Genomic DNA, 13353 nt, shown 5'->3' with positions numbered 1-13353 from the left:
GAATCATAAGCAAATATTCCAGGCCCAGGTCCTGAACAGTTCAGGGCCCCTCTGACTTTCATCTTGGGTGCACTCCTAGGACTACCAGCCTGCTCACACGCCAGCACTGCGGGGGATGCCCCAGGCTGCCACACTCTTGTTCAGGCTTCACACCTTGTTCTAAAATGGGCAGCAGGAAGTGTCACCCCTCCCCAGGTGGGTCAGCTGTGGGTGAGACTGTGCTGTGAACTAGGACCTCCTGCCCCCCCAGGCTCCACAAAACTGTCCTGATTTTCTCCAGGAAAATTCTGGAACTGGGATTCAGCTCTCCTATTGTCTTTGTTTTCCTCCAGTGGGGAGGAGGTGAAGCTGTGAAGCCCCAGTTCCTATCACCTTTTCCCAGAAGATCATTCCTGGTCCACATTCTAGTTCCCAGGTCACTTTTGGGAAACCTAAAAAAAATAAAATGTGTTGGTATGCTTCTAATTCTACTTGTAAAAACCTCTTCTGTTTCATTTGGTTTAACTCCCCCTGATTAACACTATTCTAGTTACATAACTAAGCACAAGCATGCCTGCTCCGCCCCCTCTCCTTGTCACACCCTGATTTTCACCAGTCACTTTTCTCTCCACCCTCTCTACATCACATCCTGTTTACACCCTACTTGGCAAGTATATTAGTTTAGTTTAGTTTAGCTTGGCTTAAATTGTGCTGTGTCCTGCATAAATAAAGAGATACTGCGTACAGCTCAACCATGAGTCCTGGGTCGTCTGTCTCCTGTCAGTGAAGCTCAGCCTGACATAATGGCACCTGAACAGGGACTGACATAAGCCCTGAAACAGGGACCAGCACCAACGTGGGACCTAACCCGCCCATCCTTCAGATAAGTAAACTTGGCTACCCACCCACCATGAGTTGCCTTTCTACTTATGAAGAGGTTTTCCAAAGCCTCTACTGTTTCATCATGAGACAGTTTCTCTGTCTCTGGAACATTTTGCTCTGGGCCACACTTTGGTTCCCTGACCGGGAACTTTGGTTTCTTGTGACCCTAATCATAGAGCTTGGGAGATGCACAGAGATTTCTCCTTGGACTTTCTGGATTCCCTCTCCCATGTTTCCTGAAGAAAAGGACTACATTTTGCTCCGGGCCACAATTTGGTTCTTTATGACCATCGTAGAGCTTGGGATATGCATGGGGATTTCCACTGGGACTTTCTGGACTTCTTCTCCCACTGAGAAGGACTACTCTAGTTTGAGGAGCATTCTCCAGTACCCTGGCAGTCCCCAAGAATGGAGACACGTGGTTAGTTCTACTCTCCTGATTGGATTCTTTCTTCGATGAGAAGACACTTTTAAAAATGGGTGCCTGCAATCCTGCAGAAACAGTCAGAAGCACCCTAAATGGAATTTCGAGGATCTTTTTGGACTAGGACGCCCTCCAGGGACTCATGGTGCTACATGGTGAGATCTGGATAATCTGGTTCAAGTTGCATTTTGAAAGAGAGTGATTTGAATGACTGAATTTTTGTTTGACATTGACTTAAAAAAATGCTGGATGCAGCCATGATTTCTAGAGACATCCAGAAACAATCCAAAAAATTGTTTTTTCCCTCCTTTTATTTATTTTTTATGTATTGGCATAAATCTGAAACGTTTAATACTGAAACGGTATGAGTTATGGGTGGGGCAGATAGTGCAATGCTTATGTTAATGATTCTCATGCCTGAGGCTTCTAACCGTGGTTCTTCTGTTTACCTTTCCACATTTTATTGAGTTTAAACTGTTTAAACAACCTTAAAATCATACTAGAAAGGACTTCCAATTATAATGGAGTTATCAATTATAGTAAACTTTTAATCTGTACAAGTTTTGTTTGACAAGTAAGTGAATTTCAGCTGTCAAGTCTTCACATGAAAAAGCATCTACTCAAATGGAATTCCTGGAAATCCATTTGGACCCCTGTTCTCTGACATCACCCACAAGATGGAATGACTACAACACACCCCCGGAAACCAATGATGTGACCTGGCACGACCTGAAGAAACAGATTCACAGACTCCAAAGCTCACTCTCTACAGAAAAGCGGAATTCCAGTGGCCGACATTCCCCATCGAGACAGATGTGCAGCGTTTCATCCCTTGGCATTTTCTTCTGTGGTCAGCTACTTTGGACTGACACTTCCATCGGACTTACTGGTACACACTGCTGTGTTTATCAAAGACTAACTTCAGCCAGCTGCCTTGGGACTTTATAGGCCATGTGCCCTCGCCTGCAGGCTCTGTCCCCAGAGTCAGGAAATGCCCTTTGAGGCAAGAGATGTCCACAGAGGCATGAAGCGCCCCCAGAGGCAATAGATGACCCCAGAGACAAGAAATGCCTTTTCGCCTGCTAGGCCTTGCCCTTTGAGGCAGGAAACGCTCCCCTTGGCATCACACTGGTTATTGCTGCTTGCCTATTTTGTTGTCCATGTCTTATGCCAGTTCTTTTGAAAATGTCTGTACGATATAGGTTTCTGTTCACCCCACAATCCTGATACTATGGCCACTAGTTAAAAAGAAAGGGGGAATTGTTGGTATGCTTCTAATTCTACTTATAAAAACCTCTTCTGTTTCATTGGTTTAATCCCCCCTGCTTAACACTATTCTATTTACATAACTAAGCACAAGCATGCCTGCTCTGCCCCCTCTCCTTGTCACACTCTGATTTTCACCAGTCACTTTTCTCTCCACCCTCTCTACATCGCATCCTGTTTACACCCTACTTGGCAAGTATATTAGTTTAGTTTAGTTTAGCTTGGCTTAGATTGTGCTGTGTCCTGCATGAATAAAGAGATACTGTGTACAGCTCAACCATGAGTCCCGGGTCATCTGTCTCCCATCAGTGAAGCTCAGCCCAACAAAAATGGAGACCAGAGAATAAAATGTAATGTGCAGAGGCAGACAGTTCAAGCCATCGAGCGGGCAATTAAAATAAGTCACCACTCAGCATCACAAGGGGATGTGGGTAAATAAAGGTTTATGGTTTCCTTTTTTCTTGGTATAAATGGTCCTTCCTCTCCAGTGCATTCATTCAGTACTTGCAAAGAGTAAAAACCTGTGTTGGAAAAAAAAGAACATGGCAATCCTGAAAATTAAGAACAAAATTAGATTCTGATTAAATTCTTTGAGAGACTGTTAGAGCCAAGAAGCTCCATGGTTTCACATCTTCTTTGTTACTTTAATGAGGCATCCCTCATCTCAGCAAACTCAGGGCTGCTGATGTGAAAGAGAGATTTCCAGGATTCAAGGTCAAGTCAAAGACATCAGTCTGAATACATTTGTGTTCTCCAAGGTTGAAAGGTACATGGCTTAGAGAAAATGTCTCTAATCTTTCTCCCATCCTACCTGAGCTAATGTAAATCAGTCATCATGTATGTGTGTGCACACCTTCTGTGCGCCTGCCTGTCTTCTGCATGGATGTGCTCATGGGCTGCACAGCAGAAGAAGTAGGTGCAGGTATGTGTTAGCGAGATGGATGAGAGGGAGGTAAGAGATAAGAGGTGGGCAAATGACACTAGGTAGGTTTGCGGGGTGGCCAATAGACAGTTCAGGCTGTCAGTAGTCAGAATTGCATCAAATGACACTAGGTAGGTTTGCCAGGTGGCCAGTAGACAGTTCAGGTCATTAATAGTCAGAATAGCATCAAATGACACTAGGAAGTTTTGCTGGGTGGCCAGTAGACAGACAGTTGAGGTCATCAGTAGTCAGAATAGCATCAAATGACACTAGAAAGGTTTGCTGGGTGGCCAGTAGACAGACAGTTCAGGTTGTCGGTAGTCAGAATAGCATCAAATGACTGTAGGAAGGTTTTCTGGGTGGCCAGTAGGCAGACAGTTCAGGTCGTCGGTAGTCAGAATAGCATCAAATGACACTAGGAAGGTTTTCTGGGTGGCCAGTAGGCAGACAGTTCAGGTTGTCGGTAGTCAGAATAGCATCAAATGACACTAGGTAGGTTTGCGGGATGGCCAATAGACAGTTCAGGTTGTCGGTAGTCAGAATAGCATCAAATGACACTAGGTAGGTTTGCCGGGTGGCCAGTAGACAGTTCAGATCATTGGTAGTCAGAATAGCATCAAATGACACTAGGTAGGTTTGCCAGGTGACCAGTAGACAGACAGTTCAGGTCGTCGGTAGTCAGAATAGCATCAAATGACACTAGGAAGGTTTGCCGGGTGGCCAGTAGACAGTTCAGGTCGTCAGTAGTCAGAATAGCATCAAATGACACTAGGAAGGTTTGCCAGGTGGCCAGTAGAGAGACAGTTCAGGTCGTAGGTAGTCAGAATAGCATCAAATGACACTAGGTAGGTTTGCGGGATGGCCAATAGATAGGTCAGGTTGTCGGTAGTCAGAATAGCATCAAATGACACTAGGTAGGTTTGCCAGGTGACCAGTAGACAGACAGTTCAGGTCGTCGGTAGTCAGGGCTGCCTGGGGCTCTGGGTGCTGGCTACCTGGGACTCTGTGTGTGGGCACCCTGGGGCTCTGAGTGTGGGCACCCTGGGGCTCTGTGTGTGGGCACCCTGGGCCTTGTCTATGGGCTCCCTGGGGCTCTGTGTGTGGGCACCCTGGGCCTTGTCTATGGGCTCCCTGGGGCTCTGAGTATGGGCACCCTGGGGCTCTCTGTGTGTTAGAACCCTGAGGCTCTGTGTGTGGGCACTCTGGGCCTTGTCTATGGGCTCCCTGGGGCTCTGAGTATGGGCACCCTGGGGCTCTGTGTGTGTTAGCACCCTGAGGCTCTGTGTGTGGGCTCCCTGGGCCTTGTCTATGGGCTCCCTGGGGCTCTGAGTATGGGCACCCTGGGGCTCTGTGTGTGTTAGCACCCTGAGGCTCTGTGTGTGGGCTCCCTGGGCCTTGTCTATGGGCTCCCTGGGGCTCTGAGTATGGGCACCCTGGGGCTCTGTGTGTGTTAGCACCCTGAGGCTCTGTGTGTGGGCTCCCTGGTGCTCTGTGTGTGGGCATTCTGGGGCTCTCTGTGTGGGCTTTTGGGGTCAGGTCTCTGTGTTTGGCTCCCTGGGGCACTGTTTGTGGGCTCTCCAGGTCCTGTGTGGGCATTTTATAGGGGAAAAGTGGTGAGGGTTGGGTTGAGGCTTGGGGAGGACAGCTTCTGTCCCCCTTTCTGAACATTTGCCATGCCTTACCTCAACAATGAATTGAAATGAGTGCATGGTTATTCAGATAAATTAAATTTTATTGGACACAATGATATGTTAGGAGAGAGAGAGAGAGAGTGTGTGTGTGTGTGTGTGTGTGTGTGAGAGAGAGAGAGAGACAGAGAGAGAGAGAGAGAGAGAGGAGAAAAGCAAGGGGACAGGAAACTGACACACAATTCAGCTGGTGTTCCCGGGAGTCAGGTGCCCCCAAAGGTCAAGTCTTTTTATAGCAAAAGGTCCCACCTACACTTGCGACCACCCCCATTTCTGGGTGGTCCTTCCCTTCTCAGCAGCCACTGCAGGGCTCTGTGAATATTTGCAGACATTTCACATCCTGCCCTTTAGGTGACTTGGTGTTTGTCCCGGTTCCCTCCTGAGCTTGACCTTGTGGAGAGATCTGACCTGTCAGCTTCAGTTGTCCCCCTTGGCTGTTTCTGGACCGCAGAGAACGTGGTGGTGCTGTGTGCAGTTCTCATAGGTGGATGTGGCCCTGTGTCTCTTGTGGAGTATTGGTGGCCTCTCAGCCAGGGCTGTGGCCTTGTGCATTTCACTTGGACTTTGTTGTGTCCTGAGAGGCTGCACTCAGGTGTGGTAGGGGTTTGCAGACCCCACTAAGGCTGTCTTGTCACCCCAGCTCAGCAGGAAGGTGGCTGACCTGCTCGCACAGCTCTTCTGCCATCTGTCTGTATGTCTGTTTGTCTGCCTGTCTGCAGGCTTCTTGCTCCCCTGTGTCTCTGCCTGCCGGGATCTATGTCACACACTGGCAGTGCTGGCTCCAGTGCCCTCTGTTCTGGAAAAGAAAGGAGACCAGCTCCCATGTCCCTCACTTGGGGTTCAGCCCCTACTATGTCCCCTTCAGGGCCCAGGTACCACTGAAAGCTCCACACCATAACAGGGCAGAGATGACTCTGAAATAGCATACAGCTTTGCATATTACAGCATTTATGGCTACCATGGAATGTAATATCTTAAATGCATGGTAATTCATATTTGAGAGTAAATGAATGCAAAATTTGAATGAAATTGCCGGCCTAGCGTGGTGCTGCCTCTTCCTGGGTGCGTGCTCTCTGGGTTGGAGAGAACTTGACCTGAGCCAGCCTGGGCTGCTACTCACTCAGTGATGCAGGAGAGAGAGTCCTGAACTCGTGGTGGAGTGGTACTGCAATGTCTTTGTTGATCAGAGAGACAAGGCTTTTATAGGATAGAACCTGAAGTGGCAAGTAAGAAATGGAAATGGCTAGGAAAGGGGCAGAGAAAGGCAAAAGGGGCTGGGAAGGTAGACTTCCTTAGCAACTGTTGTGAGGGTTTTAACTGTAGGATTAATGTTACCCTGCAGGTGGAGTGGGTCTCAAGGTAGGAATGGGATGGAAGGGGATCTTTCAGACAAAAACAATGATTATGTACATAGGCCATAGTATCAGGAATGCAGGGTTGAGTAGGGGGAGCTGGCTTAATGCCCGACATGAAATGACTGATGATTTTCAAAGTTTAGGATAATCTGATTCATGTATCACATGTACCTTTTAAATACACGTAGGAAATAATTTCAGCAATGAAACACTGAATTAAGATGTTCAATATTTTTAGCTACTTAACAGACCATCCTAATCTTTTCTAATTGTAGAAAAGAGTAGAGAAATATTTAGGCTTAAGAACAGATATGTGCACAAAACATGTCACAATCAAGTTAAATGCTGAATTCCATGAGAACACATGCCCTGGATAGTTGTGGTGTGTACAGCAGGGACGGGAGACTGGGAACTTCAAGTTGTGTCATCACACAGGAAATAAAAGCATAGTTAGGTCCTGTCTCTAAATTGCCAGAAGAGGTAGTAGCATAGTTAAACCTTTTCCAAAATAAAGCATTCAAGCTGCTGCTACAATTTAAAATAGATGGTGGGGGCTGCAGCTGCCTGAGAACCAGGAAGTAGCTGATTTCACCTTGCCAAGGACAAGTGCTTCCTCATCCCCCAACACCAGCCACTGCATGCTTGCTTGTTTAGGGCTTTATTCTGCCACAAAGAGGTTAGGCTTCTTTTGGAGGTAGAACTCTCAACTCCAGGTGAGTTTTAGAAATTGGTCAGTGACCTCTTCTTAAAGATTTGTTTGTTTGGTTTAGAGTTCAGAGACCTGTGCTGCCTTGTGTGATGCTGGGGCCTCCCCTTTGCAAAGCTGGTGCCCTGCCCAGTGAGCATCCCTAGCACACACCCCCTAGAAGCTGCCACTGTGTATTCTCTTCACAGGGCCAGGTATTCAGGACTTTCAAAGACTGCCAGGAAGTGTGGACTATTATTCCTTAAAAGTTTCCATGTGTTAGATAACAGATGTCCATTTTAAAAAGAAGTAGGTTAGAAACATGTTTGAAAGTGACAGTTTGTTCCCTTCACAGGCGGTGAGGCAGGTCTGCAGGTGTCTATCTTTCTCTTCCCCTCTCTGTCTTCCCCTCCTCTCTCCATCTCTCTGCCCTATCCAACAATGACGACATCAATAACAACAACAATAATAACTACAACAGCAACAAAAACAAGGACAACAAAAGGGAAAATAAAATTTTTAAAAGTGACACTCTGGCATCAAGAGATTCAAGGCGTTTACACGATCTTGCTTGACATTTTTGGAGACTTTTTTTTTGCCACCAGTGTTATCAGCGGGGTTGAGTGTGCACTATGAATCCACCAGTCGCCCTTTTTCCATTTCATTGGATAGGACAAAGAGAAACTGAAATAGGTAAGAGAAGGAGAGGCAGAGACAACTGCAGACCTGCTTCACCACTTGTGAAGCGTCCTCCCTGAATATGGGGAGCAGGGGCCTGAACCTGGGTCCTTGTGCTTAGTGCTTACATGCTTAGCCAGGTGGGCCACTGTAATGGCACAGAAGCTGGGGAGATAGTGCAGTGGGGGCTCACAGGGCTTGCAGGGGAGAGGCCCCAGGTTCATTCCCTGGCACTCCCAGTCATCAGAGCCCAGAGATGCTGTGGTTTAAAAGAAATGTGCAAAGCCTGAAGCTGAAATCAGTGATGTGTCTGCCTTAGATTAAGTCCTCTATGCAGGCACAGTGAGCGTTGCTGACACTGTGCTTGGTGATAGACTCTGACAGTGGCCAGTGGTCAGCACCGTCAATAGCAGCATAGAGAGGAGGGGTGGACAGCAAGCACCCTGGGATGACAACGCGGCAGACGGTATCATGGCACTGGGGCCTCACTGAGTGTGTCACTCTGGGTGGGCGGCTGTGAATGGCCTTTACACTTTATGTCCAAAACTGGCTTTTACCCCAGACGTTTCCCTCAGGTCTGAGAGAGGTGGCTGCCAGGGCCTGCTGGCTGTGGCCTGGCCCCTGGGAGGGACAAGCATTTTACAGGCGCTCAGTGACCTCTGACAGCACCAGCCCTGAAGCCCTGGCCACACTATAAGAATCTTCACTTTCAAAATGGGCAGGCAGAAAAGATGCCCATTCAAAGTTGTTTTTAAATGAAAATGCAGTCCACTAAAACATGACCACATGGGGACATTCAAACAGGAAATGAGGTGATCCCATCCCCAATTCCAGCATCAGAACTAAGGGCAGTGGGTCCAGTGTTCCCGGGGCCACCCGGCAGGTGCTCTCAACCCCCAGCGGCTGCCTTTGGGGGGCCGGCTGTGGCCTCCCAATGTTCTGGGACTCCAGGCAGAGAGCCAGACACCCCGAGGCTTTACTGCAGGAAGCCGTGCCTGTGCTTCCAGCTCACCCAGCTGGACTTGTGTCCACCAGAGACCGGGGCCCCGGCCACAGTAGCGCTGGTCCTTTATACAGTGACCACCTTCCCACAGTCACGGCAGCCAGCTTCACTGTTTCCTCTGTGTGTACAGAGAGTACACCTTGTCTGGGTGGTCAGCAGACTCTGGGGCAGAAGGATTCTTAACATGTTGCTGGGCTACTTGGGCGACAGCAGGATGAAGCCCTCTGGGTGCTGGGAGGAGGATAAAATGTCCTCCAACTGTCATTTTCTTTCACTAACAAGTGACCCTGGCTTTTCTCTCTTTTTGTTTTCTTTATTAGGGGATTGATGGTTTACAGGCAACAGTAAAATACAGTAGTTTGTACATGCACAATATTTCCACATAACAATGCAACCCCTACTAGGTCCTCCTCTGCCACCATGTTCCAGGCCCTGAACCACCCCCCCCCCACAGTCCTTTACTTTGGGGCAAAACACCACCACCGGCTTTTTTCTTTACATGTGAAGTGGCCCCTGGCTTTTGTCTTTAAGTGACCCCTTGCAGCCTCACCAGCAGAGCCGGCCTCTCTGGTCAGTGCTCTGGCCAGCCGCCACCTGTCAGTGTGGCCAGCCCCCCGCAGGCCATGTGAAGGCTCCGGCAGAATCTGGGTCGCCATCTGTCAGGGCTGGGGAGGAGGCCTCCTTGTCAGGAGGATCTGCAGGGAGAGGAGCCGTGGTCCTCCCGCCCCGACCCCAGTGATCCAGTGTGGACGCCAGAACCCAGACACCCTGTCTACTGCTCCCAGCCCCATCTGTACTCCTCTCCAGCTGCCTGGCCTCCTCCGGAAGCTGCCGTGCTCCAGTTTCCCCCTGGCCTCCTCCCTGGCCTCCTCCCTGGCCTCCCACGTTCCCGGTGCCCCCCTGCAGGCTCCCGGGAGCAGCCCTTGGTGCACTCCTCAGCCTCAGCAGCTCCTGGCTTTGTGGAGCGGGCGGCTTATAGGCCTTGGCGTGGCACCCACTCTGATCCTGTGGTTCTTAGGTGGCAGGGAGGAGAGACTATCTGCTCTCCCAAGGCCAGACCAGGTGCCACCTTCTGTCCCTCCCAGCTCTGGGAGACATGGACCTCCCAGTAGTGAGTGGGGGAGACACCCCCAGTCTCTCCCAGCACTGGGTGGGGGTGTCACCTCTGTCTGCAGGTGTGTCCTCCCTCTGGCCCACTTCCCCCCATGTGGAGTAGAAGACTCTGAGGTGTGTGCACTTGTGTGGTGCGTGCTGGTTGTGCACCTGTGTGTGCTGTGTGTGCACCTGTGTGTGCTGTGTGTGCACCTGTGTGTGTTCTGTGCACCTGTGTGTGCACCTGTGTGTACACCTGTGTGGTGTGTGCTGTGTGTGAACCTGCGTGTAGCTGTGTGTGCTGTGTGTGCACCTGTGTGTGTTCTGTGCACCTGTGTGTGCACTAAGTTCTGAGGCAGAACCTGAAACGGCCTCCTGCCAGATAAGGCAGCTGCGTTGGTGCCAGTGGGAGGTCCTCGGCCTCCTCTCCTGATGTTTAAGGGAGACGGGTGGTGTCGCCAGAGACTTTCTGGGCCTCCTCGGGTGGGTGTCACCACAGCAAGGCCTCCTGTGCATGTCCTGCAGAGGGCAGGGCTTTCCGAGTCTGGGTGGCCACCACTGCGTGCCTTCATCCAGGGCTGGCCAGAGTGGTTTCCGGGTCTGGGCTGCAGCCTTGGCTGGGAGCAACAGTCTGGCTCAGCCGGATCCTCCAGCTAGCAGGTCATTCAGAGCCTGCTACCATTCATTAGTCAGAAAGGGCTGAATTACTTCCTGTGCTCAGGAGGCAGCCCACCCCGTAGAGCGTGCACAGGAACTGGAGCACCAGTGCCTGGCACCACAGGGGAGCACCGCTAGCTTCCCTGGGAAACTCTGGGATGGCACAGTGGTTCTGTGGGGTCTCTCCCCTTTCTCCTCTCCCTCTCTGATACATGGACACATTGGTCCCAAGGAGGCCTCTTCTGGTGGCTTTGTGCATGTGTGACCCGGGGGTCATTCTCTAGTGTCACATAGAAACCACTGATGTTTGCTTCTCATGAGGTCGAGAGGGTCGGTTCTTAGCCCCAAACCCCCACTGTGATCTAGCGCAGGCTAAAGGGAAATGGTGAATGACATGGGTCAGACAGCTGTTGTCTCAGCCAGGCACAATTACATGAAAGCAAACATCTTTCCATGTTGCAAAATGCTGGTGCAGGGGCGGTGTTGCTTTGTAACATGTTTTGGAGGCAATGCCGACATCCACGAGCCCTGACCCCCATCCCAGATTCCTCCCCCCAGCCCCATGACAGCACTGCTCAGAGCTGAAGCCAGTGAAGTGACCACACGCTGGCACTTGTGACACTGCAGTGTATGCCCTGGTCATTCAGGAAGGAAGAGTGGCTCCGTCCTCAGAGGTGGACACTGACTCAGCCTGCTCTCCAAGCAGAAGGGATGTCAGATGCAGGGACAGGGGAGTCCGGCACATTTCATGAGCAACCCCTCCCCCGTGACTCAACCCAACTGTGAGAAAGAGGGAGGAGATAGGACTCAGGCACCTCTTACTGCAGGAGAGGCTGTGAGCTTGGGGGGCACTGAGTCCAGCTGTGACCTGGGCTGACACTGAGTCCAGCTGTGACCTGGGGCTTTCATGGGGCTAGAACAGGTGCTGGGGGTCTGAGGTGGGGCTTGGGGCTAGTGGATGCCAGCTTTGCCTCCAGACATGCTTTAAAGCAACCTCCTCCCTGCACCAGCATTTTGCAATGTGGAAAAAGTACAAGTGAATCCAGCTGTGCTCCAGGCTGACACTCCATATCTTGAAATGAGACTTGCAGCCTCTACTGTCCTCCTTGCACTGGGTTTGCCCAGTGTGTACCGTGTTTGTGTTTGAGCTTTACTGATGGGTGTCCAGGTTAGCTGCTGATCCAATTGTCCACAATGACTAAGGGTGTAGACACCATGTTGTGTGCTGCCCGCTATCTGTAGATCTCCCTTGGTTCAGTTCTCCCTTCTACCTATTTTCATTGTGTGTCTTTGCTGTGATGTTATCTGTATATCCTAGTACCTGTCCTTTGTCAGATAGTGTGCAAATATTTTCACCTGTGGTCAATCTGTTTACTCTTTAAAATAAGTGCCAGGGTTTTCACTTTTGTTGAGATCCAACTTAGTCTTCAGTTGTTACTTGTGCTTTATTGTTGAGCTTTAGGCTTTTGTATAAGAGGTCTCCAGTAGAGTACAGACTTCAGCATGTGGGGACATTGGGGTTAATTGTAAAAGCATGGTAGAGCATAGGAGAACTCCCATCATAAAGATGGCGGTCTGAAAAAATACCCCACTCGTCAGTCTCTCCCTTCTAGGGGTTGAGCATGGAGGGAAAAGCTTTCCTGACTCAGTTTCCCCTTGTCAGTCTCCCAAGCATCACAGGAACCTACACCCCCTAACACTTCACTCATTTCATTGTTACAAGCCAAATGGTTTACCTGCTTAAATTTCACTATAATTCACCTGCTGTGATCACACACACTCCACATATCAGCACCATTCTGCCTTGACCAAAAGGCTCTTCCTTCCTATTTCCTTAAACCCCTCCTCCACTTTGATCTAACTCCCCTATCTTCCTTCAAGGCTCCCCCTTGTCTGCTTCTCCCTTGTTGAGATAATTAACATGTCCTTCATTCCGAAACTCTCCCCTCTACCACTATCAATTCCTTAGAACTTTCACCATGGGGGTTCTGACCTTCCAAAGCCCACCCTTACCACCACATGTAAAAAATGTCCTTTGTTCCCTTCTGCTATTTAAACCCTGCCTTCTGTACAATAAACAGATCATCTGTGATTAAGATGGTCTCCTGGTCTTTTTCTGTTGTTAGCAACTAGAGTTAACACGAGACACCAGTAGTCAGGCTTACTTCTGCTGTGAGATCCCCCACGTGAATACCAGCAGGGGACCTGGGCACAGCTGCAGGCCCTGCAGGGAGAAGCTTCCATAACAGTGCATTCTGCTGTCTCTCTGTCTCTACATCTTTCCATTTCTGTCATAAAAAAAGAAGAAAGAAACAATGACCCCTTGGGGTGGTGAAGTTACTGTGCAGGCACCGAGCCCCAGTGATAACCTTGGTAGCAAAGAGTGGTCTCTCTAAGCACGAGGCCACAGAATCCCACTTTCCTTTGTAATCTTGAGCATTTACCCCAAAGTCTGTGAGTGAGTGGGGCAGTTTTATGGGAGGCTGGTTGTCGGCTGAGGCATGAGTGGCTATCCACCTGTTACAAGAACCTTGCTCTTTGTTTGGAGTGGTCATTCCCTCTGGGTACTTGGGCCCCATGGGGTAGCCTTCTTGTGCCCACAGGGGCTCTGTAGGTGGGCACTGGGGCTGCCAGTCCTCAAGGTGTGACCAGAGGACTTGGCGGTGGACTGGACGCACCTGCAGAGGCTCTTGTGGTTGGGGCTCGGGAGCCGGAGAGGTGG

The 13353-nt window shown here is 49.9% G+C and overlaps 1 protein-coding gene across 1 annotated transcript in view; it reads left to right on the top strand.

Moving 5' to 3' along the window:
- Window positions 1-13353, top strand: part of GABRB2 (gamma-aminobutyric acid type A receptor subunit beta2) — a 63804-nt gene that overhangs the window by 12815 nt on the left and 37636 nt on the right. The window lies entirely within an intron of this gene.

Source organism: Erinaceus europaeus, chromosome 9, assembly GCF_950295315.1.
Source record: "Erinaceus europaeus chromosome 9, mEriEur2.1, whole genome shotgun sequence".
NCBI classification, from domain to species: Eukaryota; Metazoa; Chordata; class Mammalia; order Eulipotyphla; family Erinaceidae; genus Erinaceus; species Erinaceus europaeus.
The sequence above is the reverse complement of the archived record's forward strand: the minus strand, read 5'-3'. Positions and strand labels throughout refer to the sequence as shown.